Genomic DNA, 24,808 nt, shown 5'->3' on the forward strand with positions numbered 1-24,808 from the left:
TTCTTCTAGCACTAGTTTTTTTTCCCAGTTCCAAATAATATGACACATAAATGACTCTTGAGAAAAAGCTTAACAGGATCTTAATTACTTCCTCTGAAAATTTTCTGAATGAAACACTGGTCTTGAGAGCTATTCTCTTTCCAGATGGTCAACTTGGTCAATCTGCCTTTCCAGAATAACATGGATTTTGAGGACTGCCAATTTGTTATATAAAGGACCTTCTCTCCAGGTAACATTGGCATCCTTTGGGGTGCTCAAGTAATCTGACTGCATCAAAAGAAGGATTTGGTAATATTTATTGAAATACAAAGCTTGGCATAACTAAGGTGGTTTCTTCAAACTTGATGGGATTATACTCTCAGTTTCCTGACCTCTGAAGAGCAGTGTACCAGAGTGCAAATCAGTCTAGAAGAACACTTTTCTCACACCTCAGCATTGTAGTCCTGAAGCCCTTGTATTTTCTCCCCTCAATATACAGTTCTCTCTCTTTTGTTTCCCTACAACTGCTTAAGATAATGGGCAAAAAAAGAGGTATATCTCCAAAAATAGTGCAATTCATTATTGCCCTAAAAATATCTAAACATGGTGTGGGGCCAGGCCCATGATGATAATAAAAAGGCACTTGACAGAAAGGCAAAATTTAAGTGCAACCTGCAAATTCATTAATCAAGATAAGTAATATCTTAATGGAATATTCTAAAATATATAAATTAGTGCAAAAACCCTGGTGAAAGAAATATTAAAAATTTAAATAAATAAAAGATATTATATACTATATCTAGTTTTTTTTTTAAGATTTTATTTATTTATTTGAGAGAGAGAGAATGAAATAGAGGGAGCATGAGAGGGGAGAGGTCAGAGGGAGAAGCAGACTCCCAACTGAGTAGGGAGCCCAATGTGGGACTTGATTCCTGGGCTTCAGGATTATGACCTGAGCCAAAGGCAGTTGCTTAACCAACTGAGCCACCCAGGTGCCCCTACTATATTCAGGTAAATAAGCCCTCAGACTTTTGTCTTGCATTAGTTAATTGTAGAGTAATTACATTTCAACTCATAAAGTGCAGTATAAATATCATTAAACACTAAATCTATAATTTTATTGTTTTTCCATACTTACAATTTTACTTGTTGGCTATGGACACTCATGAGATGCACTTTATATTCAATTGCTATTTCTAAAAGAATTTTAAGGAGGTCCAATTTAATATAATGTTATTCTTTTCCCCTTCTCAGTAATAATTAAATTGTTCATGTGTTTCAGATAAAGATATTATTACAACTAATGTCACTTGATAGAATTATTCCACCTAATAAGGTTTTTAAAACAGAATTTGAATCCACAGATAAAAATAACAATAATAAATTCTTTATACTTCCCTACAGAAGACTATAGTGTAACTGTATAATTTACAATAACAAATTGCAAAAAAAAAGAATTATAACTGGAAGACAACTAACTATCTGCTTTCAGACCTTTTGCTGATGCTGCTTCTAGAGGAGTAGCTCACAGTCATCATCCCAGCACACTGCTTTGGGGAAGACCACCAGAGTTTGAGTAACTATGTATTAAGAAAAGTTGGTGCTTATGTACAATAAAATAAAAATAAGCAGACCTTGATTGCAATAAGCATGAAGGTTTCAATTATTTAAAATTTGAAAAGTGTAGATTACAGGTACCACAGAGCTAATCTCCTACTGAAGCCCCCCACTCTCCCCTTCCTTGTCTACCTTTATCATTTTGCATTAGAACAGAGAGGGCAAACTTTCAGCTGACCTAATGAAACACTGTTGCAAAAATAAGAGGCCAACCTGTGTGCAATTGCAGTTCAGCCAGAAAGAATGCTAATTCTTGGCTTCAGTGCTTTCTTTAAAGAAATTATTCAGGCTTTTCTGTGGCATGGAACACTGTGACCAGCCAGGAACTGTTAGAGATGAAAATAACCTTTCTTTGTTATAACCCCAAAAATGTAGTATTTGTTTCAGTTTCATAGGAGACTCTTGTACCTAGTTTTTTTTTTTTTAAGTGAGGGGTAGGATGGGGAGTGAAATTAGTCATGCCCTAGTCATTTTCCATAAACTATAATTTCCTAACTTAGAATGCGTTCCCAAGGGACTTGTAAGAAGAGTACAAAAATATGATACCATTTATAAATGGCTCAAGTAAGGTCAAAGAACACGAGATATAGAGGAGGAGCTGATCAAGGGTCCTTTCCACCCTTACTAGCTGTAGGACACTGAATTATGATTAGAAATATCCTTTTCCATAAAACCCATCTCACAGAATTGTTATAAAAATTAAGTAATATGACAACTATAAATAATCCATAAATTATGAACCATTACACCAATGTCATGAAGGATTCTAAAAGATAACAAAATATAGTAAGAATATAAATTAGGATTATAAAGCCAATCTCCACTATTACTGAAAATAAAATTAATTTTTAAATTCCTGCTATCAGTCTATGGGAGTAAAAGCTAATAAATTGAGATATTACAATGAAATACTTTCTTACATAAAGAATTTTCCCTTTTAGGGGAGACTGAGTGGCTCAGTGGTTAAGTGTCTGCCTTCGGCTCAGGTCATGATCCCAGGACCCTGCGATCAAGCCCCGCATGGGGCTCCCTGCTTAGTGGGAGCCCTGCTTCTCCCTTTCCCACTATCCCTGCTTGTGTTCCTGTTCTCGGTGTCTCTCTCTCTGTCAAATAAATAAACAAAATTTAAAAAAAAAAAAAGAATTTTCCTTTTTAGAAACATGAATTCAAAAACTGAAGAAATATTAATTATTCTTTCAATTTTTATTAACTTAGGAAAGCCAATTAATTTTTAAAAGACATTTTAAAAGTTATTCTCACTTAGAAAAAAGAGAAAAAAATTAGAAAAGTATATGGAAAATTACCTTGGTTTAAGAACTTTGCAAGTGGTTTTTAGGTAACATAAAAATAATGGATACTAAAAATAAGACAATTCCATTATAAGAGAATAATTGAAGAGTAAAAATTTTACTTCATAGTGCTATTTGACTATAGTAATAACCAGAGTAAATTGGAAATTTTCAAATACTCTTACCAGGTATATTAAAAATGTATAGTTTCTTGAATTGTTACATTTGATTTCTTTAAGATAACTTTATAAAACACAGGTGTATTTTGTACGACAAAAGAATTTTGAATAAAGCATATAAAAGTCTTTTTCTTTTTATCTTGATCAATTTCTCCTTTCTCTTTATTCTACTAACTTTTCTTGAGAGATGTTACCCACTCTGGATTTTCATTACTAGTAACATATGATTCTCAAATCTATTTCCATTCCCAAGTTCTGTTCTAAAGGCCACAGTCCTGTTTTCAGTTATCTACCAGCCATGAAACCTGAATATTTCCCATGGATCCCTTAGCTTCTTCAAAAACAAACTCAGCATCTTCCACCCTCTGACATCCACTTCTGTCCCTATATTTCTCTCTGATTAAGAAGAACTGCTACCCACACAATATGCTCTAATGTCATTTTTCCAACAGCGACCTGAGAGGCAGTAATCAAAAATTACTGAATCATACAATTTAGAAATAGTTTACTAAAAGTTTACAAGGGGAAGAAAAGAAAACTGCAAAGTAAAGAATAGAAGTACTCTAGTGAGTATTTTTTTTTTAAGATTTTATTTATTTATTTGACAGACAGAGATCACAAGTAGGCAGAGAGGCAGGCAGAGAGAGAGGAGGAGGCAGGCTCCCCACCGAGCAGAGAGCCCCATGTGGGGCTGGATCCCAGGATCCTGAGATCATGACTGGAGCCGAAGGCAAAGACCCAAACCACTGAGCCACCCAGGCGCCCCCTCTAGTGAGTATTGAGTAAAGAACAAAACTTGTCATAATTCCCGAAGTCAAAGATACTTTAAAAAGATAGACTCTACTATCTTATGAGAAAATTAAGTGCTGCATAAATAAAAGGAAGTGTTACTACACTAATATATAGAGTATATTTCTCTAGGAATTGATACAAATGGGAAATATTAAAAATTTGAATGTGTTTTGTTAAATCTGTTGATAGTTTCATAGTAAATGTATTAAGTCAATATCTTCCAAATTGTATTTCACTTAGAGATGTTAATGTGTTTATTTGCAGAAAGGTTAGCTATCAAATACATTTGTAAAATGCTGCATGTAATTTTCTCTGAAGATTATAATGCATATTTCCAATCAACCTGTTTAATTTGAATAATCCAATTTTTTTTTCCTAAACTTATTTGACAAGAGTTATTATTTTTCCATAGAAACAATTCAGTGTACTGGAGCTTACAGCTTGCATAAAGCTGAATTCAGGGAAGCCAAGTCACAGAACACATCGCTAGCCTTTAACTAGGAGATCAAAAAGGAAATGCTTTGTAACATACCTCTAATACAACTGAGCAGCATTTGGGCCAAAACTGACCCCATGTGGTAAAACTTATATTAGTGATTATTAATTGAATAATTTGAAGTGGAGCTCATTTATATCCTTATAAAATAAAAACAAAACACAGAACAAGTATCAAAAGCTACAGTGTAAAAACATTACCTGAATAAAGGAAAATAAATTGAACCTATATTTTGGAAAGGTCATACTGCATACCTTGGAAAATAATCCACCCACAGCAAAACACATCCTAGTAAAATTATCAGACTTTAAAGAAAATAATAAAAAAAATCTTTCAGCAGCCATATACAATGGTAAGTCACTTATTAGAGAAAGAAAATCAGACTATCATTTCAATAGCACATTTTAACTACGTATATATAGATACAGATATAAATATAGATATATAGAAATATATGGCCTACCTATGATGCCATTCATCTACTAAAATATACAGACATATATTTTTAAGACAATGTAAGCATAAACTATTTTTTTAAGATTTATTCATTTATTCTAGAGAAAGAGACAGAGAAAATGCACATGCAAGTTGGGGAAATGACAGGAGGAGAGAATCTTAGAGCAGACTCCCTGCTGAGCATGGAGCCTGACACCTGGTTCAATGTCAGGACTCACGAGATCATGACCTGAGCTGAAACCAAGAGTTGGACACTCAACCACCTGAGCCACCCAGGTGCCCTAAACTATTTTTTAAGAGAGTGCAGGACATGAACTATAAACTAGATTTTTTTTAAGATTGTATTTATTTATTTGAGAGAGAGACACAGAGAGCGAGCATGAGTGGGGTGAGGGCAGAGGGAGAAGCAGAATCCCTGACGATCAGGAACCCTAATGTGGGGCTTGATCCCAGAACCCCAGGATCATGACTGGAGCCATAGGCAGATACTTAACTGACTGAGTCACCCAGGGGCTCCAACAAACTAATTTTTTTAAAAATGTAATTTCTTTTCTATTTTTGTCACTGAACCATGTAAATATTTCAGTTAATTATAAAACAGAACCAATTTTTAAAAAGGAGATCCTAAAATTAAAATGTAAAGCAAAACCAATGAATCTAAATGTGAACCCAGTTGGTGGCTTACCACACTGAGAGGAACCAACGAGGAACTGCTAATCAACAGTCATAAAGTCTCAATTATGCAAGATGAATAAGTTCTAGAGGCAGCTATTACAACACTGTCCCCATAGTTAAGTTTTGCATTGCATATAGAAACTTATTACGAAGATTTAAATCTTGTGTTCTTACCACACACACACAAAAATTAAATACACATACACAGAGTGATTTGACTGCAGATTCCTAGTGAGCTAGTCAATGGGCAAAAGGAATTAAAAAAATTACCTGTTATCAGTAATAATAATATTGGTGGTAGTGTTTTTATTGCATACATTGTTGTATGTATAATGTTGGATGAAATGTGTGATTTTTGGGATAATATAATTTTATCATTCCTGATTTTCCCGATATAGGATTCTTGGCAAGGGAGAAAAGAGATAGCGATACAAAATGGGAGGGATTAACTAAAATTTCTGAAAGCTTGAATTTTAATTATAAAAATCAGTATGAACTAGCAATGTGTCTGCTCAAAATCAAAACAAAAACATTTTTCCTACACTTTCAACAAAACAAATGAAAAACCCAATAACCAACTCAGTAGCCATAAGAGATATCTTAGCAACAAAATTAAAAACGTGAAATACTAAAGGAATCCTACAACTTGGAAAAAAAACTGGTGATTCCAGACCAGAGGCAAGTTATGTATAGAACGTAGGTTATAGAAAAAAACACATTCATCTTGAGTTGGTAACTATTGGAAGTGGGTAGTGGGTTCATTAAAAATTCATTAGACTTTTCAGTCTAGTTTTGTACATATAAGAAGTTGTTCATAATATACACAAAATAAAACAAAAAGAAACTCGTCCCACAGTCTACTTGGGTACAAAATTTTATAATACAGAGTGTCCATACATGCTTTATAATCTATATAAAACACAATTTTATAGATGCTATAAAGGGCCACATTCCAAGGAAAATCTAAAATCATGGTAACCTCTTGCAATTATGGTCTCATTTTTTACTTCAAAAGAGCTGCATGTATTTCTTAGCTCAAAGTCAGCTATGGACTGAACTGGGTCTTTCCAAATTCAAATGTAAGTCCTAACTCCCAAAGTGATTATATTTGAAGATGGGGCCTTTGGGAGGGCATTAGCTTCAGATGAGGTCCTAAGATTGGAGTCTTCATAATGGAATTAATACCTTCATAAGAGACCCTAGAGAGTTTGATCTCTTCTCTCTCTGCCGTTGTGAGGACACAATGAGAAAGTGCCCATCTGCAGTGTAGGAAGAGAGTTCTCAACAGAACCCAACCATGGTCTTGGACTTCCCAGCATACAGAACCATGACAAATAAATTTCTATTGTTTAAACTATCTACTTTCATGGTATTTTGTTATGGCAGCCCAAGCTGGCTGATACAGGGCCTTTCACTTGGTAATGCTCAATAAATGGTGGAATTTAAAATGGTAGATTTCTAAGTTGCCTTTAAAATTCTCAAAACACCAAAAGAACATTTTGTTTTAAAGTTGAAATATTCTTAGTATACAGACATAAATCGACTACTCTGTAAAATATTCATAGTACCAGAGGCCTTTCACTTGGTAATGCTCAATAAATGGTGGAATTTAAAATGGTAGATTTCTAAGTTGCCTTTAAAATTCTCAAAACACCAAAAGAACATTTTGTTTTAAAGTTGAAATATTCTTAGTATACAGACATAAATCGACTACTCTGTAAAATATTCATAGTACCAGAGGCTTAAAAATGTAAATGATTAGAAACATTAAATCACCAATCTGATTACAGAATGGTACTTCATAAAAATAGAGCAGCAACAATTAGAATCATGCTACATAATAACCATCTACAATGTAGAAAAAATCTCTTGCCTTGGGCATCAAATTAAGGTGATAGTTTTATTGTGTGTAAGAGGATGAATAACTCATATCTGGTCTGTTAGAGAGAAAAAAGGGGAAACTAATTTACATTTGTTATCTTAATTAATCCTTGACAACACCAAGGGCTCATGCTACTATACTATACTATATATAGTTTTCAACATATAAACTAAATAGCATGTTAACTAGTCATGTAACATTTCTACTTATTGCTAAAATATAAGAACATAAATTTATCTGCTTTCTATTTAGAGCAAAAATAAAAAGATTTGTTTTTATATTTAAAAAAACACTGAATACAGCTAAATCATTTTATTTTTACTTTTTTTCTGAGGAATAGATTTTCAACTTATCTTTAATCTGCTGTCAAAACAAGTAAGCAAAGGGTATAGGCATATGGAGAGAGGATTCAAGTTTACAGTTGTGGGGTACTACTCTGTGAGAAGCTTACTATTGGCTAAGCATGACAGGAGAGTGATAGTTGAAATCAATTAATCAGGAGATAACTGTACTTCAAGTTCATTATCTTACTGGTGAGAATTTTCTGAAGTAATGAGTGACAGCATCTTTGAGTCCTAACTAATAACTACATTAGGCAAACAGAACAACTTTATACCTTTTTCCTACTGCATTACTAATTCACCATTCTTGAGGAGAAGGTTGTGGATAGCAATTCTTATAAGAAAAATGGATGCTTCGAGTTGGGAAATTTTTTTAAAAAGTATATTTGGATTTTGGAAGAAGTCACAGGAAAGTGGGAGAGAATAATTAATCTTATAAATATTCATTCATTCATTCATTCAACAATGAGTTATTGGCTGCCTACTATGTGTCAGTTAATCATAAATCTGGGAAATCAGCCACAAACAAGACATGCTAAATCACTGTTTTCAAAATACTTACATTCTATAAGAGAACCAGTGTATAAAAACAAGTAAGTAAACAAGATATGTTGTTAGTTATAAATACTCTTTAAATATAAAACAAGTAAAATACACAGTAGAGCCATGCCTTAGGGAGTGTTTTAGATTGGATGATGGGACAAAGGCTCTTAAAGGCAGTGACAGGTAAACAACTAATCAATGAGAAGGAAAAACTATTGGGGGGCCTGGTGGAAAATAGTGTAGGCCTAGCAAACATCTAGTGCACGGGCTCTCTAGTTCAACCCTCAGTTTTGAATATTATATTGGATTGCACCATAGAGTACCTCTTCCTATTATAGTCACCTACCCAATTTTCAGAAATCTTTGCTTATTGTCAAAACCTCCAACACTAATCTCATCTCAGTTTGGGGTGGTTTCAGTATCTCTAGGCATGACTCCTTCAACACTCTGGCCTCTAGATTCTTTGACTACTTCTCATTCGGTGATCTTGTCATCAACACTACCTCAGCTCCTCTGGTCATATCAATAAGAAAACCCCTCCATAATCTCAGTTTCTAGCACCATACTCCCTGACAACTAAACGTCCTTTCTTCCCAGTTCACTCACCATGAGCACTCTGACTGCAACGATTTTCCTATCCCCGCAGGACCTACAATCCTTGGATTTACCACCTGTTCCCTGTCATTCATCCCCAACTTGTCCTTACTACACAATAATGCTGAATGGTTTTGCCTTCCATTCCTGAACAGTATCCTGAAAAGGGCTGTTAAAACCGACCATTTACTCTCCCACTGACCTAGATTACGGTTTTATACTTACTCTTCTCTCCTTAAACTGTGAACATTTCCTCCCCCATTCCATCCTTACTGAATAAACATCAGGTAAGTGTTATTCTACAAAACCACAACCTTCACTTGTACATCAGACTCCATCCCTCTTGCCCGCTGGCATCACTTTGGTAAATCCCCCCTTGTCTTCTTGTATCAACAGTTTCTTTCTACACCCATTGTTCATTTCTGCCAATGGACAAACTTGCTGTGACTTCTCTTTTCCCAGATAAATTTCTTTAGAAGAGTAAGCAAATTAGAAATAGAAAATCTTTTCTGGAAGAATAAATGGTAAGACTAACTAAGCAATTTTTTAAATTTACAGAACTGATGAAGCTGTGTTTATATTTAAAATATTAAAACAAAAAAAATAAAAATAAATAAAATATTAGAACATATTGTGAAATTTATGTGGTGAAAACTTATGTGATGAAAACTGCACATGGTTGAGAAATTCAAAAGAAAATGTAGAGATAGCTAGTAACATATGAAGAATATTTAACTTTATATTTAATGATATAAAACAAAAGATATGACAGTATTCTTGCTTATATTTAAATGTGTGCATTGTAGTTTATCATATGTGTCTATATACGTACATGTGTATCTGTATTTCTACCTATCTGTATATGTAGTGTTCCCAGTACTGAGAAACATGAAAGAAAGTAAGTATTCTCATACTAGTTGGGATATCAGTTGACAGCTTGCTGAAGGTAACTTAGCAATATAAAGCCAAAGTCTAAAAAAATTGGTTATTTTATAACAGCAAAAAATTAAAAATAATATAGATTCCCTACAGTAGGAGATTAAATAAATTATAATATAGCCTTATGTTAGAATGTGATAGGGAAATTAAAAATCATAATCTTGAAGAATGTGTAAGGATATCTGACATTGCTCCAGGCACACTGTTATATCCTACAAAACAGTGCAAAATAAATGGCCTTGTTTTTCTAAAATATTCATTGTCATATTTATTATAAATAGTATGCCTAATTGTATTATAAATATATTATATTATATTAATAATATAATGCAAATATATAAATATAAATTGTAATATAAATAATTGTAAATAATACACTTAATAATATACCAATTATAAATAATATACCAGTATATTCAGTCTAGTTTTGTAATAAATATACCATTTATATTATTATAAATAACATACCATGAATAATGAATAATCATACCAAAAATGACAAGATAGCAAAGTATTAGGAGTAGCTATTCTGAGTAATGGAGCCATGGGTAATTGCAATTTTCTTCAGTCTTTTCTACCTTTTTTAATAGCAGTAAATTTGGAAAGTTAAAAAAGCAACAAATATTGGGGCACCTGGGTGGCTCAGTGGGTTAAGCCTCTGCCTTTGGCTCAGGTAATGATCTCAGGGTCGTGGGATCAAGCCCTGCATTGAGCTTTCTGCTCAGTGGGGAGCCTACTTCCCCCTTCTCTCTGCCTTCCTCTCTGCCTACCTGTGATCTCTCTCTCTGTTAAATAAATTAATAAAATCTTTAAAAAACAAATATTGAAGATGAAGAGGATGAAAAGCAGAGCGGCCGGTTTGGATAAAGTTTTCTTCTCTACACTTTTTTTAGTGGGAATGGGTCAGAATCACTAGAGCCTCAGGATAGGCACATGGTTTGTGGCCCCTTGTGCAGGAAAAATTATCTCATTATAGGGTCTTCACTACCACTACCACCACTGTATTTGCAGATACTTAAATATGAAAACCACTGAGGGCAATGATACACTGATGGGGAGATTCCATACTCTATATTTCAATCATGTAGATTGGGCAGTCAGAGAATATTTCTGAACTTCAGTTTTAATTATAAAATAAATGGACTTATTTTCATGATGGGTTTGCCACCACAAACACAGGTGTCATGAACACAGGTGTCACTACACCAGAACGAAAATGGGAAAGGAATAGATTCATTTCAACATTGACATCATTGGACATATAGATTAGAGAAAGTCTACCACTACTGGTCATCTAATCTATAAATATGGTAGGATCAACAAAAGAACTACTGAAAAATTTGAGAAGGAGGCTGAGATGGGAAATGGCTCACTCAAGTACGCCTCAGTCTGGGATAAACTGAAAGTGAATGTGAAAGTGGTATCGCCCTTGATACCTGTGGAAATTTAAGACCAACAAGCATTATGTGACCATAGCTGATGCCCCAGGACATGGAGACTTTATCAAAAACATAACAGACACATCTCAGGTTGACTGTGCTGTCCTGATTTTTGTTGCTGGTGTTGGTGAATTTGTAGCTGGTATCCCTAAGAATGGGCAGACCCATGAGCGTGCCCTTCTGGCTTACACACTGGGTATGAAACAACTAATTGTTGGTGTTAACAAAATGGATTTCTCTGAGCCACTCTACAGCCAGAAGAGATACCAGGAAATCATTAAGGAAGTCAGTACCTACATTAAGAAAATTGGCCACAACCCCAACAAAGTAGTATTCATGCCAATTTCTGATTGAAAAGCTGACGGCATCCTGGAGCCAAGTGCTAACATGCCTTGGTTCAGGGATGGAAAATCACCTGTGAAGATGACAATGCCAGTGGAACCACACTGCTTGAAGCTCTGGATTGCATTCTGCCACCAACTCATCCAACTGACAAGCCCTTGCGTCTGCTGCTCCAGGACGTCTACAAAATTTGTAGTATTGATACTGTCCCTGTGTTCCAGGTGGAGACTTGTGTTCTTAAATCTGGGATGGTGGTCACCTTTACTTCACTCAGTGTTACAACTGAACTAAAGTCTGTTGGAATGTACCATGAAGCTTTGAGTAAGGGTCTTCATGGGGGCAATGTGGGCTTCAGTGTCAAGAATGTATCTGTCAAAGATGTTCGTCACAGCACTGTGGCCAATGACAGCGAAAATGGTCCACCAATGGAGGCAGCTGGTTTCATGGCTCAGGTGATTATTCTGAGCCATCCAGGCCAAATAAGTGCTGGCTATGCACCTGTGCTGGATTGTCCCAGAGCTCCTATTGCTTGCAAGTTTGCTGGGCCGAGGGAGAAGATTGATCCTCATTCTGGAAAAAAGCTGGAAGATGGTCTCAAGTTCTTGAAATCTGGTAATGCTGTCATCATTTATATGGTTCCTGGCAAGCCCAGCTGTGTTAACAGCTTCTCTGACTATCCTCCTCTGGACTGCATTGCTATTTATGAAACGAGACACATAGTTGCTGTGGGTGTCATCAAAGCAGTGGACAAGAAAGCAGCTGGAACTGGCAAGATTACCAACTCTGCCCACAAAGCTCAGAAGGCTAAATGAATATTATCACCAATATCACCAATACCTGCCACCCAACTCTTAATTAGGGGTGGAAGAACAGTCTCAGAACTGTTCAAGTCAACGGGCCATTGAAATTTAATAGTAAAAGACTTGGTTAATGCATTGTAAAACCTTCAAAAGAAAAGGAGTATATTTTGTGAACCATTTGCTTCTTTTTGGTGGGGGGCAGGTTCCCCCCCCCCCCCGAGGATTTTGTTTATTTGACAGACAGAGATCACAAGTAGGCAGACAGGCAGGCAGAGAGAGGAGAAAGCAGGCTCCCTGCTGAGCAGAGAGCCCAATGTGGGGCTCAATCCCAGGACCCTGGGATCATGACCTGAGCGGAAGGCAGAGGCTTTAACCCACTGAGCCACCCAGGCGCCCCCGGAACTTTTTAATGGAAAAAACTTGACCAAAAATCTGTCACAGAATTTTGAGATTAAAACAAAAGTTTAATGAGAAAAAAAGAACGGATTGAATGAGATACCCTCTTTACCTTAGTATTTTAATTACTTATTTGTTTGATTTAGTAATACAGAAGAGAATAAGGGAAAACATAGTATTATTGTTTTTATAAATCAGATGGTACTCTACAGAGTTTAACACATTATACACTTCAAATTTTTTGTCTTTAACTTTTGTGATATTTTAAAATATTAATAATAGTCTTCAAAATTATTGGGAACTCTTGGCAACAGAGATTAGAATATGAACAATGTAACATACCATAAAATTGTCTTATTTGGAATTAAATAAAATAACCACAAATTGAAATCTATACTTGGCTCTCAGTCATTAATGCTAGCAGCTAGATGTAGGGTGGGAGACGAGCCTGATCCCATACAGGTGATCCCATAAAGCAGATATTTTTCAAAATTGTTTCATATAAAGGGTCCACCATTTGAAATATTTTAATTGTTTTACATATTTCAATATTTTAACAGAAGCTTCTAGACTTTATAAGGAAAAGGACCTGAGAAGTTCTAAGTTTACTGTCTGGACTCAAGTAAGCGAGTATCATTCATAGGACAATGAATGTGCTACACACGTTGTAGCTCTGAAACAGTGAATTTAGGACAAGTTCAATTGCACTAAGGCATGGGCTAATAAACCTCAAACAAAGCAGTTATTGTAAGCCAAGGCTCATCTATTATAAACATGTGATCACACAGGGCATACTAAAGTCTTTGTTCTTGTGTTAGCGCACAGTGGTCAAAAGAAATTATACGTTCTATATTTTGTTAAGTTGCTCATAAAAAAAATCAGGGATTTTATAAATATGAATATATTTTTACAAATACAAAATAAAAATGTGAAATAAAAAGATGTAGTTTCACTCCAAACTAACAATAATCATAAAATAATTAGATTTTAAGAACCACAAAATATGAATCACAAGATTTTGCAGATGTGCCCTAGCTATTGCCATTTTCTTATAAAAAGTTCTTTGATTCATAAGGCTCATTAGAGGATATATAGTCTCATCTGTTCAAAGGAATAACATCTTGCACAGAAGAAATACCTTTAATCTACACATGAGGAAGCTATAACTCCTGAAGGCTCTTTCCTTTGCTGATATAGCTAGTCAAGTTGTGCGTATAGAATCACAGTCTTCTGAAATCTATTATATTGTTCTTTTCATTGAACCATAGTGTTTTGTACAAAATCCTTGTCCGCCATAAACTAAAAATTAAGGAGGCCTGTCTGATATTTTGTCATGGTTTCCTCTTGTGATATTAAGTGATACCACGTTCTTCCCTTGGCTCTGCCATGCCCAAGGGCCACACCTGTTCTTTTCCTCTCTCCTTTGACTTTCTCCTGATAATAAAACTTCTAAATGGTCAAGTCCTCCTAGGCTAAAAGAAACAGCTTAAAGAGACAACCTAAACTAGAATATAAAATATTAAGGATTGGGATTTTTGTCAATTTTGTTCATAATGTCCACTTTGTTTAAGGCTACCTGGAATAGTGTCTGATCTAAAGGAGATACTTAGTAAACTTTTATTAAAATATGAAAGTTCCCTTGGTATACTTCACTTAAAAGCCACTAACTTCTCGTAAGGTGTCCTTTTGCTCTCATGGTCAAATATCTTGAAACTTCAGTTCATAAACCTAACACTCTTCATAAGCAATTCAGAGGTCATCAATAACCTTCTAACAATCAAAAGGTAATGGTATCTTTTTAGTTTTCTTTCTTTTGGAACTCATTTACAAACTGAGCACTCATGTTATTCTAATCACTATTATTCCTATTTAATCTTAGTTTTCTCTGTCCCTTTCTGTTTTTTTTTCTCCTTTGCTGGCATTGTTTCCCTTACCTAAATAAATAATAAAATTCTTTACTTATGACCTTGGCCGCCTCTCCTCACTTTGCTAGTTCTCCCTGGCCGTATCTTTTACATCATGGTTTAAATTACCGTAACTCTACCATTAATATCCAAAATTGTTTGTGAACCTCATCTCCTGACTGAGCAAAAAGATTGCACATCATGTCTTCTTGAATGACCCACAGGACCTCAAACATAATATCTCCAAAGTAAACATTTTTTTTCTTTATAATCCTCTTCCACCAAACTGAGTTTTTGCACCTCCATTCCCTCACTAGCGTAGTTCTTTTTTTCTGATTCTCAGCTGATGTCTATGCTTTCGATTTCTTTGAAAAGAAAGATGCAACCAAAAGAGAAATTCTAAAAATATCACTGAGTTGCGGTGGGTTAAACTGAACGGTGGACAATAGAGATACAGGCTGTCTATTTTACATGTACCATATATCTATTTTGCTACAATACCTGGTTCACTGTGTGAAGACAATACATGTTAATTTATGTTAATGTACCTTAAATCCTTAAAAAAGGACAGCTCTATGCAACTATCATATAGCTTAGTTCTTAAACTGTTCTTACAAAATGGAATAGAATCCAGAAATAATAAAGTACTGGTGCTCTTTATTAGCACTAATAAATCAGAACACCAAGTTAATCATTCCTGTGACAGCTGAAAGAATTGAAATAATTCATTAATGTCAAGAATGCTATGCTATAAGACCAAGTATAAGAATCTAAGAGGTGTTTTATCTGTTTTCAGGCTTAATATATTGTAATTTTAACTTGGCAAGAAAAGATAGATTAAAACTACATGTTGCACCTATAATTTTAAATTACTGTTTATTAGAAAAGCATTTTCTCTTCTGCTAAGTTGTTTCTTACATTGATTCCTCTGACTTTATCCCACTCTTTTCTTATGCTTGGTGGTTTCTACTTAGACTTGTCAATAGATAAATGGCTGATTGAATCAGTAGTGAAATATTTTTAATAAAACATCTAATAATTAAGACATTAGAAACCAATATATTAATGTCATTTTTGTTATTAGACTGACAATAAATGCCACAATTCTCTTTACACACAGTTTTCATTTTGTATTGTTTTTTAAATATCTTGAGTACAACATTTATAAATAAGCACAATTTTCAAGTATAACAACTATTCCAATATGAAAATAAATATCTTAAGAATAGATTACTATATGCATGCACAGCCAATTTTTTGAAACCTTAGATTATTTCAGAACACTTTGGGGACAGCGTTCTGCAATTTACCTGGGTTTAAAATGCCATCTGACACCCACTAGCTGTGAGAATTTTGCAAGCTTCTATGCCCTGAGTACTTTAGCTTCTTCATCTGTAAAGTAAGAATATTACCTACCTCATCAGTTTGTTGCAGAGAAGAAGAGAGATATGTATCTTTTATGTAAACCTTGGAGTTACTTTTCATTCTTCTTTCTCCTTCAGCTTTGGAAAGACTTTCCAATGTCTCTCACCTAATAATTAACACTAAACCTGGCCTCTGCCTGGGTGCTCACCTTATATTCCACCTTTGCTAATCCTGAAGACCCTCTTACACTCAAGAGTAGCTCCTCAAAAAGTACTACAAACCACTACCAAACTGTACATTCCACTGTCCCCTTCAAATATCTGTAATGACTCCGGTTGCCTGCAAAACGATGTACAAATTCCCAAGTATTTTATGCCATCCACAATCTGGGTGTCTTGCCCACACAGCTTTATAGCCTAATATAATGAATACTCCATTTCATTCATGAATACTCCATTTCATTCAACTAGTACTACTGGTTGCCTAGAAAGAAGTAATACAAATTCAAACCACCTTTTTCAAAACAGTTCTCCATTGCCTGCAATGGACTCACCTATCTTCCTATTACGGAATATTTCCTTAATAACAAAACACAATCAAGTCCATTAATGGTCATTATAACTATTTTTCTAACAATTTTTGTATTGTTATTTATGCCATCATTTTACAGCAATAACCTCCTAACTGGGGTATTTTTTTTTTCTTCTGCACTCCAAAATACATTCTCCATATAGCAGCCAAACAGATATGTTAAAATAGGAAATCATATCAGGTCACAGCACTGCCGAGAGCTTCTACTGGGCTCCTATACTCAGAAGAAAAGACAAAGCATCAGGCATCCCTCTGTAGTTGCCTGCCCTGTCTCCTCGTTTCTGCTCTGGGATCTATTACTCTGCCCTCACTCACTAAGCTCCTGGAACCCTCCACTTTTATCCCTTTTTGTCTTCTCATACATCTCTGCATGGCTTACTTCTCTGACAAGACCTTCTGTGACTACCTCTTCTAAAAGATTCACCAAAACAATCACATGTGTGTGTGCCCGGACACATAAACACACACATACATGCTCACACGTGATTACTCTATCCTTTCCCTTGCTTTGTTGTCTTAGAATTTATCATCATGTGTACTTATTTACTAATTTCTGATGTTATCATCTTCCCAAGTCTTCAGATGGAATGTAAACTCAACAGAGCAGAGATAATCTTCTTTACAGCTGTATCCCTAATTCACAATATTGGAAATACTTGGTAAACATTTGTTCAATTACTAAATTAATCCTCCTGCTAAAAAGCATATAATCTGTTTCCTTAACCAGAAATATAAACTCCTTAAGGAAAGAGATTTGTCTGAATGCTCTAATATTCTTGAATTCAGTAGAGTTGCTTGAATAGGATAGGTGTTTAAATAATTGTGTGTTTTTATTTTTGTTTTTTTTTCTTCAAAGATTCCATTTATTTATTTGACAGATAGAGATCACAAGTAGGCAGAGACACAGGCAGAGAGGAGGCAGAGAGGAGGAAGCAGGCTCAATCCCAGGACCCTGAGACCACGACCCAAGCCGAAGGTAGAGGATCAACCCACTGAGCCACCCAGGCGCCCCTTGTGTGTTTTTTTTTAAATCAATAGAATGACAGTTTAGAGTAAAATGCACGCTAAGCATTACATGCAAGTAGAATTTCCAAAGTGAAACAGAAAACAGAACATCAAATAAAATGATCTTTCTACCCTTTTTATTAAATACCTGGCTTCTTATTTAATGTGCTATGAAAAACTACTTTACACAGAGATTTATTGCCCAAAATCATCTGCAAAATTATTTTGTACAGAATTTTACCTCTTTTGAAATCAAACTAAATTACTAGACTTTCCAAATCCTAAATAAATTGAATTCCTTGATTCTAAAATATTTTTGAAATCTAACAGCAAACTGTTTTGCTCAGCAAATAGTTTTTTCTGTCTCTCTACTCAACCCTCAATGCTGAAGTTTACAGTGAAAAGTTTAAAGAAGCAGGCAAGGGTAGGTAAGCAAAATGCCTGGCACATAGTTATCATTCACTATTTTTAAGCAAATAGATAAAACAATATAAAAAGCCCTCAATAAGGAACATGACAAAATACCTGGCCCCAAAATATTATTATAATAATAGTATAGTATAACTAGTATAACTGCCAACCAGTTTTAAAAAGTGAGACAGAAATGCAGTATATGTTCATTTCACTTGTAAAAGATAGACCCATTGAGACAAAAGGAATTATTAATTTTTTTCAATTGGAAGTTAAATAATAGAGACAGAATGGGTTTGAATATTAACTTATATCATTCAGTTAATTTCCTCAATTATGGAAAATATTTAGCTTATACTCATATACATAACTTACACAATTTCTTCTTTAATTAATAATGAATAAAGAACGAATTTCTTTAAAAATTTTTGGAATATCCAAGACTATTTGAAACAGTCTTTTTAATAATTCAAAATGTTATAAAATTAAATATCATTTGGTAATGGTAGACTGGCCAACATTTTAAAAAGTGAAGCATCTGATGCCAATACCCATACCTTGATTGAAAATGACCGTTAACAGTGAAGGGACTGAAGATGTCAATGATAATTAAGTTATGAGAATAATAATTGTTGAAAAGTTAAGCATGTAGTTCTTTGTAAAAATAAATAACATCTGTTGAGTAGGCATTTTGCAATCAGTGTTCAGTCTCATGCATAGCACTACCAAAGAAAAAATGGAAAATTTAGAAAAAGTTTTAAGTCTTAGGATATTTGCCTGAACAATGGGTGTCTGGGTGGCTCAGCTGGTTAAGCAACTGCCTTCGGCTCAGGTAATGATCCTGGAGTCCTGGGATTGAGTCCTACATCGGACTCCCTGCTCGGCAGGGAGTCTGCTTCTCCTGCTAAACTCTCTCCTCTCATTCTCTCTCTCAAATAAACAAATATCTTTTTAAAAAAAGGTATTTGCCTGAACAAAATAAATCAATAAATAAAATTGTGTATCTCCTGATAGACAATATCAGGAGATAAATTATACCATAAATCAATATGGTACAATTCAACATGGACTATTTTATAGCAGCTAAACATAGTGATTATAATTATGTAGCAATATGGATCACATTAAATGTCAAGTGAATGAAGCAGTTTGCAAATTGTTATACTCCAATCACAAATATATAAAGAAATGTTTGGGCACCTGGGTGGCTCAGTTGGTTAAGCGACTGCCTTCAACTCAGGTCATGATCCTGGAGTCCCGGGATCGAGTCCCACATCAGGCTCCCTGCTAGGCAGGGAGTCTGCTTCTCCCTCTGGCCCTCCCCCCTTTCATGCTCTCTCTCTCATTCTCTCTCAAATAAATAAATTAATTAATTAATTTAAAAAATCTTTTAAAAAATGTTTGCTTAAGAAATAAAGGTTAAAAGTAAATATAAAATGATAACCATGGATGTGACTGTAAGAAGATATTCTAATGTTCTCTAAGAAAGTGATTTCACTTTTCAAATATAACTCACTAATATTACATGTATGTTATGCTTCCATGTAAGAGTCTCTGTCCCCAAACGTCTCCCTTCCCAGTAAATCCATGAATCTATCATTAGAGAATTCTTCTCTGTCCATTCTTAAAACTGGGGGACCTCTACTGAGGTTCTTTCTACTTCTTCCTACATTCACCCTCAAAGGCTTTAACAACCACTTTTATTCTACTAAATCTCAAGGCTCTCCCACTTAGTACCTCGTTTCTAAGTTCCTGCCTTATATTTTTTAACAGGAACTGAATGTACATTTTCTTTAAAGATTTTGTACAAAAGTATTAACGGGAGTTTCTTTTATCACCTCTGGCCTCCTGCACATGGTTTCATGTTATCATACCTGTTTTTCAAGTTGGAAACCTTAACAGCTAACTTCACTTTTTTCTCTATGTCTCCCATCATGAATAACAAGTCCCCAGCTACCGGCTCTTCCACTCTAGAAGCCTCCTCAATGTGACCCAACTTCTCAAGTCTCACTTTACCCATGCATTCATATCTGGTGTGCTTTTCTTTCTTTTCCAAACACACATTCCAAAAACTTGGTCCGTATCACTGTATTTAATCTTTACACCAATCATCTACATTAACACCATTTTACAGACAAAACTGATGCACAAAAGGTAAGTAATGGGATAGCATGGCTTGTGAGTGGCAGAGCTGGTACCTTGTACTACTACAACAATCTCCTATCTCTATGCCACTCCTTCTAATGATTGTTTTTCAAATATTGTTTTGCCTGTCATTGTCCACATAACAATTCAAACTTATTAGCATCTCAAAGAAACTTCTTGAAAGTCTATAGCAAGTGTAATTGTCCAAACTTACCTCCAACACTCCCTACTCCACACCATGTGTTCCTGCCAAACTGAACAGAATGAAACTCAGAACATGCTGGATCATTTCTGAACCCCATCATTTTGTACAACTGCTCAGAAAACTGTCCCAATACCCTCCCCCTCAAAATACCTTAAAACCAGACAAAAAGCCTTATTCTTCCATGAAGCCTCTCCTCTATCACCAGATTACAGAATAACCTTGTTCTGCTCTCTGGATTTCTGTAACACTATATTCACACAGCTGACACATTCTCTACTGTAAGTTAAAAGAATTCAGTTATTGGCTAGTCTACCTTCCTAAATTATAATCTCCTAAAAAGTCAGAGATTGTATCATTTTCTCATCCAATTATAATAGCTGCGTATCTACCAGGTGATAATATTTAACTCAATGCTTGGCTCATAGTAGCCATTCAATAAATGGTGGATGCAAAATATAATCAGAGCACCATAATCAGAGCAAATATTCATGGAAAGGGTAAAATCTTATTACATAGCCTTCAAGATCAAGGAGACTTATAAGAGAACTAATACAAAAGCCTGAAAGACCTCTAGGGATAAAAGGCAAAGAACATGAAAGGGGATGAGATATAAAAATGACAGAAGAGTTCTAAAGCAGCAAAGGAGTAAAAAAAATAAAAAATAAAAAATAAAATAAAATTCACTCCTTTGAAGAAAATTTTGTCATTTCTGAAAAATTAAATAATCAAATGCAGGTTGATTTGGATAGAATTCTCCGCAACAAAGACAAAACATTTTCCTTTCTCCTTCTTTGTGTAAACTCTTGGTTCAGCTACTGACCAGTGGAGCTATTATGGTGAAATACCACTCCACTAAATGCTTTCAGTTTTAGCCCATTTAAGCTATAAAACTCAACTTGGCAGTCACCTTGCTGCACAGTGAAAGAGCAGGATAAATGAAACTTCCCTGAAGCTCTCTTTATCTTCAAACAGTAGGAGAACATTATTGGCTTCCTCCAGTTGTGGCTAGGTTACACGGGTTATATTTTAAACATTTTAGTCCAAACTCCCACTGTAATGTGATATCATTGGGCCAGTTTGTCTAACTTGAGAGAAAGCCCTATTATTATAAGTAGACATAGTTTTGCTTCATTTTTGGGGAGTATACATAAAACACTTGGAAAGGTTAGAAATCTAGATTTTTTTTTCCTTTTTGAGTAAATGGGAAAACAAGAAAAGAAATTCATTCTGAGTAAATTTAAAAAGTAACAAGTTCAAATGTGTTTAATTAGTAATGATAATATATTATAAATTCACTGCTAGAATTTTCAATTTTTCCATTAAAATTCAATTAATCTAATAGTTATTTATAAATATCTAACACAAAAGATAAATGAAAACAAGATCATAGTTGTAACCAAGGAAAATAAGTCTGAAGTAAAATCAATGAGTATACTTTGCTTCTCTGAGAGTTGATTTCATTACATTGAACAATTTACCTCACCACTCAATGTCACATTTCGTCATCTATAAAATAAAAATAATATGCAAATGCAATGGTTGTTTCTTTTTTTAAAAGATTTTATTTATTTATTTGACAGAGAGAGACATAGCAAGAGAGGGAACACAGCAGAGGAGAAGCAGGCTTCCCATGGAGTGGAGAGCCCATGTGGGATTCAATCCCAGGACCCTGGGATCATGACCTGAGCCGAAGGCAGACGCTGAACGACTGAGCCATCCAGGTGCCCCTGCGCTGGTTGTTTCAAGTAGTCAGTCGAAATTTATAATACTTGGTACAAATAGGTGATCAATATATGTCAATTGAAATGAAATTTAAATGTAGTAATAAAACTCAGTCTCTCATTGAGGGGATTGCTCAATAGCCTTTAATTAAAGCTAAATAGCCAGATTACTGCTAATTAGATTCATTTTTTTAGTTCATCATTCTTATATCTTTTTGTGGCAAAGTATATGATACGTTATAGAACATATATAGGGAGAAAGAAGAATGGACCATAAAAAAGAGGGCTTTCATTGGGGGCTATCTTTGAACCACATCTGGAAAATTTAAAAATGGGGGCGCCTGGGTGGCTCAGTGGGTTAAAGCCTCTCCCTTCGGCTTAGGTCATGATCCCAGGGTTCTGGGATCAAGCCCTGCATCAGGCTGTCTGCTTAGCAGGGAACCTGCTTCCTCCTCTCTCTGCCTGCCTCTCTGCCTACTTGTGATCTCTGTCAAATAAATAAAATCTTTTTTAAAAAATGTAGATTATGGTTTATTTATTTAATTTATAAGTTTAACTGAAGTCAAAATTTTTAAAGCTGATTTAAAGTGAAGTAAACAAATAGATGTAAGGACATAGCCTATAAAATGAGAAATACATTTAGAAATATTCTAGGAAATTTTAATGTATTTGCCTGCTTGTTTGTGTGAGATATCAGTTGAACATGTCTATGCTAGTTTACTGAAAGGATTTCAATTGACATTTGACAAGACACTTCAATATTTATTAACCATTGATTATGTATACACCATGCTGGGAACTAAGTGCAAAAAGATAAATGAAACTCTGTCCCCGGGAGTGCACTGAGTGTAACTGTCCAAACTTTTGGACAATGGGAAAGACTGGCATATAACTTAAAAATTGCAAGATTTACTTGTGAGATTCACTTGTGAGCTATAAAATTCACACTTAGAGGGAGATATCTGGAGGTGATACACTTCGTCCATCCCACCAGGAAGGGGCAGATACAGTAGCTGAATTACTTTTTTAGGTTGAATAAAAATTGGCCAGGTGAAGTAAGTTGAAAGAAAATTCCAGACAGAGAAAAATGTCCCAGTGTGCAGGAGGGGATGGGGAGAAGCTTTCCAAGTTATTAGAGTGCTGAAGACAGTGCTGAAAAGGTAAGCAGGGCTGAGCCCTAGAGTGTCCTTCATTCCTTGCTAATGGGATTTGCTTAGTATGGAGTTAAGAGGCACAGAACTATTTTATGTAAGGAAGCTAACACATTACGTGTATTTGCCATGATCATTTTCACTGAGGTAGAAGGAAAGACTTGAAAAATACTGCCAGTATGAAGAGCAATTAAAGAACTATTATAATTGCCAGATGAAATGGAGAACTGAACTAGGGCAAAAAGAAAAAAAAAATAGAGGAACATGCTGGTAAAGACTCAAAAGTAGATTGAGGGTAAATCCACATTATTCAATGACAGTCACAATTTTACTTGTATGACCATCTAATGTGTTAAGACAGGACACAACAGCAGCTCAAATGTAATATCATAATTATATTTATTTATAATGTATTTTATTACAAGGTTGGGTTATCCCCTTTATCAATCATCATTCTCAAATTTATTTGCAGTTCTTGCAAATGTATTTATCCTTACGGACTTTAAAATCAATTATGTTGTCTAGTTCACAAAAATTTATATTGAGTTCTTTTTAGGGAAATTGATTAAATTTATTGATTAACATGAAAAGTGCAGCTTTTCTTTTCTTTAGATTTTATTTATTTATTTGACAGCGAAAGAAATCACAAGCAGGCAGAGAGGCAAGCAGAGAGAGGGGAAAGCAGGCTCTCTGCTGAGCAGAGAGTCCGCTACAGGGCTCAATTCCAGGAGGCTTAACCCACTGAGCCACCCAGGCACCCCTGAAAAGCACAGGTTTCTTTACATCATAAGTCTTCCTATACAAAAATAAAATATAGCATATCTTTCTATCTGTGCATATCTTCTTTTCTAACCCTCAATAGTGTAGTATGTTTACTTCATATGAATCTCAGATTTTTTGATAAGTTTATGTCAAGATAGCTTTTCATTTGTGTTACTACCAGTGTGGTCTGTCCACCCATTATGTTTTCTTTAAAGTTATTTTTACAAGAGTAAATAAGATTATAAAATGAATACCCCTATACTAAACATCTACCTCTGCATATTCTAGCATTTGACTATATTTGCTTCAGATTTTTTCTTAAAGAAATCAAACATTACAGATATGATTGGTATCTCTGTTTACCTTTCTACATCCCCTCTGCAGTGGGGATGCGATAGAAAATTCAGGATTCCTGGTTGAACTTGCATATTGGACAAACAATGACTCAATTTTTAATATACCTCATGCAATAGACAATACGAATGCATTTTTATTTCTAAATCTGACAACCTTACCTCTTCACATACAGAAATATCCCAATTTTTTTAAATCATTCTTAAACATTTCAAAACTCAACTGCTACACATTATGTGATCTTAAACATTTAACAACATTGTTTTGCATGTCTTCAAAACTTATATAAATAGTTCCAACATGTTTTTTCTGTTGGCTCAAACCAAGGATTGTTACCCTTTCTCTTTCAAATATTCCAATGGTCTCAATAATGTTTGTGTTTAGCTAGCTATGTCTGACACAATGTAACTACATATGTCCTCTGTCAGTATTTTA

The 24,808-nt window shown here is 34.8% G+C and overlaps 1 protein-coding gene and 1 pseudogene across 3 annotated transcripts in view; one reads left to right on the plus strand and one right to left on the minus strand.

Annotated features, from left to right (window-relative positions):
• Window positions 1-12,375, plus strand: part of LOC131839780 (elongation factor 1-alpha 1-like) — a 113,829-nt pseudogene extending 101,454 nt beyond the window's left edge.
• Window positions 1-24,808, minus strand: part of CNTN1 (contactin 1) — a 354,959-nt gene that overhangs the window by 290,969 nt on the left and 39,182 nt on the right. The gene's annotated exons all lie outside the window — the stretch shown is intronic.

The sequence above is a fragment of the Mustela lutreola genome, chromosome 8, assembly GCF_030435805.1.
Source record: "Mustela lutreola isolate mMusLut2 chromosome 8, mMusLut2.pri, whole genome shotgun sequence".
Lineage (NCBI taxonomy): Eukaryota > Metazoa > Chordata > Mammalia > Carnivora > Mustelidae > Mustela > Mustela lutreola.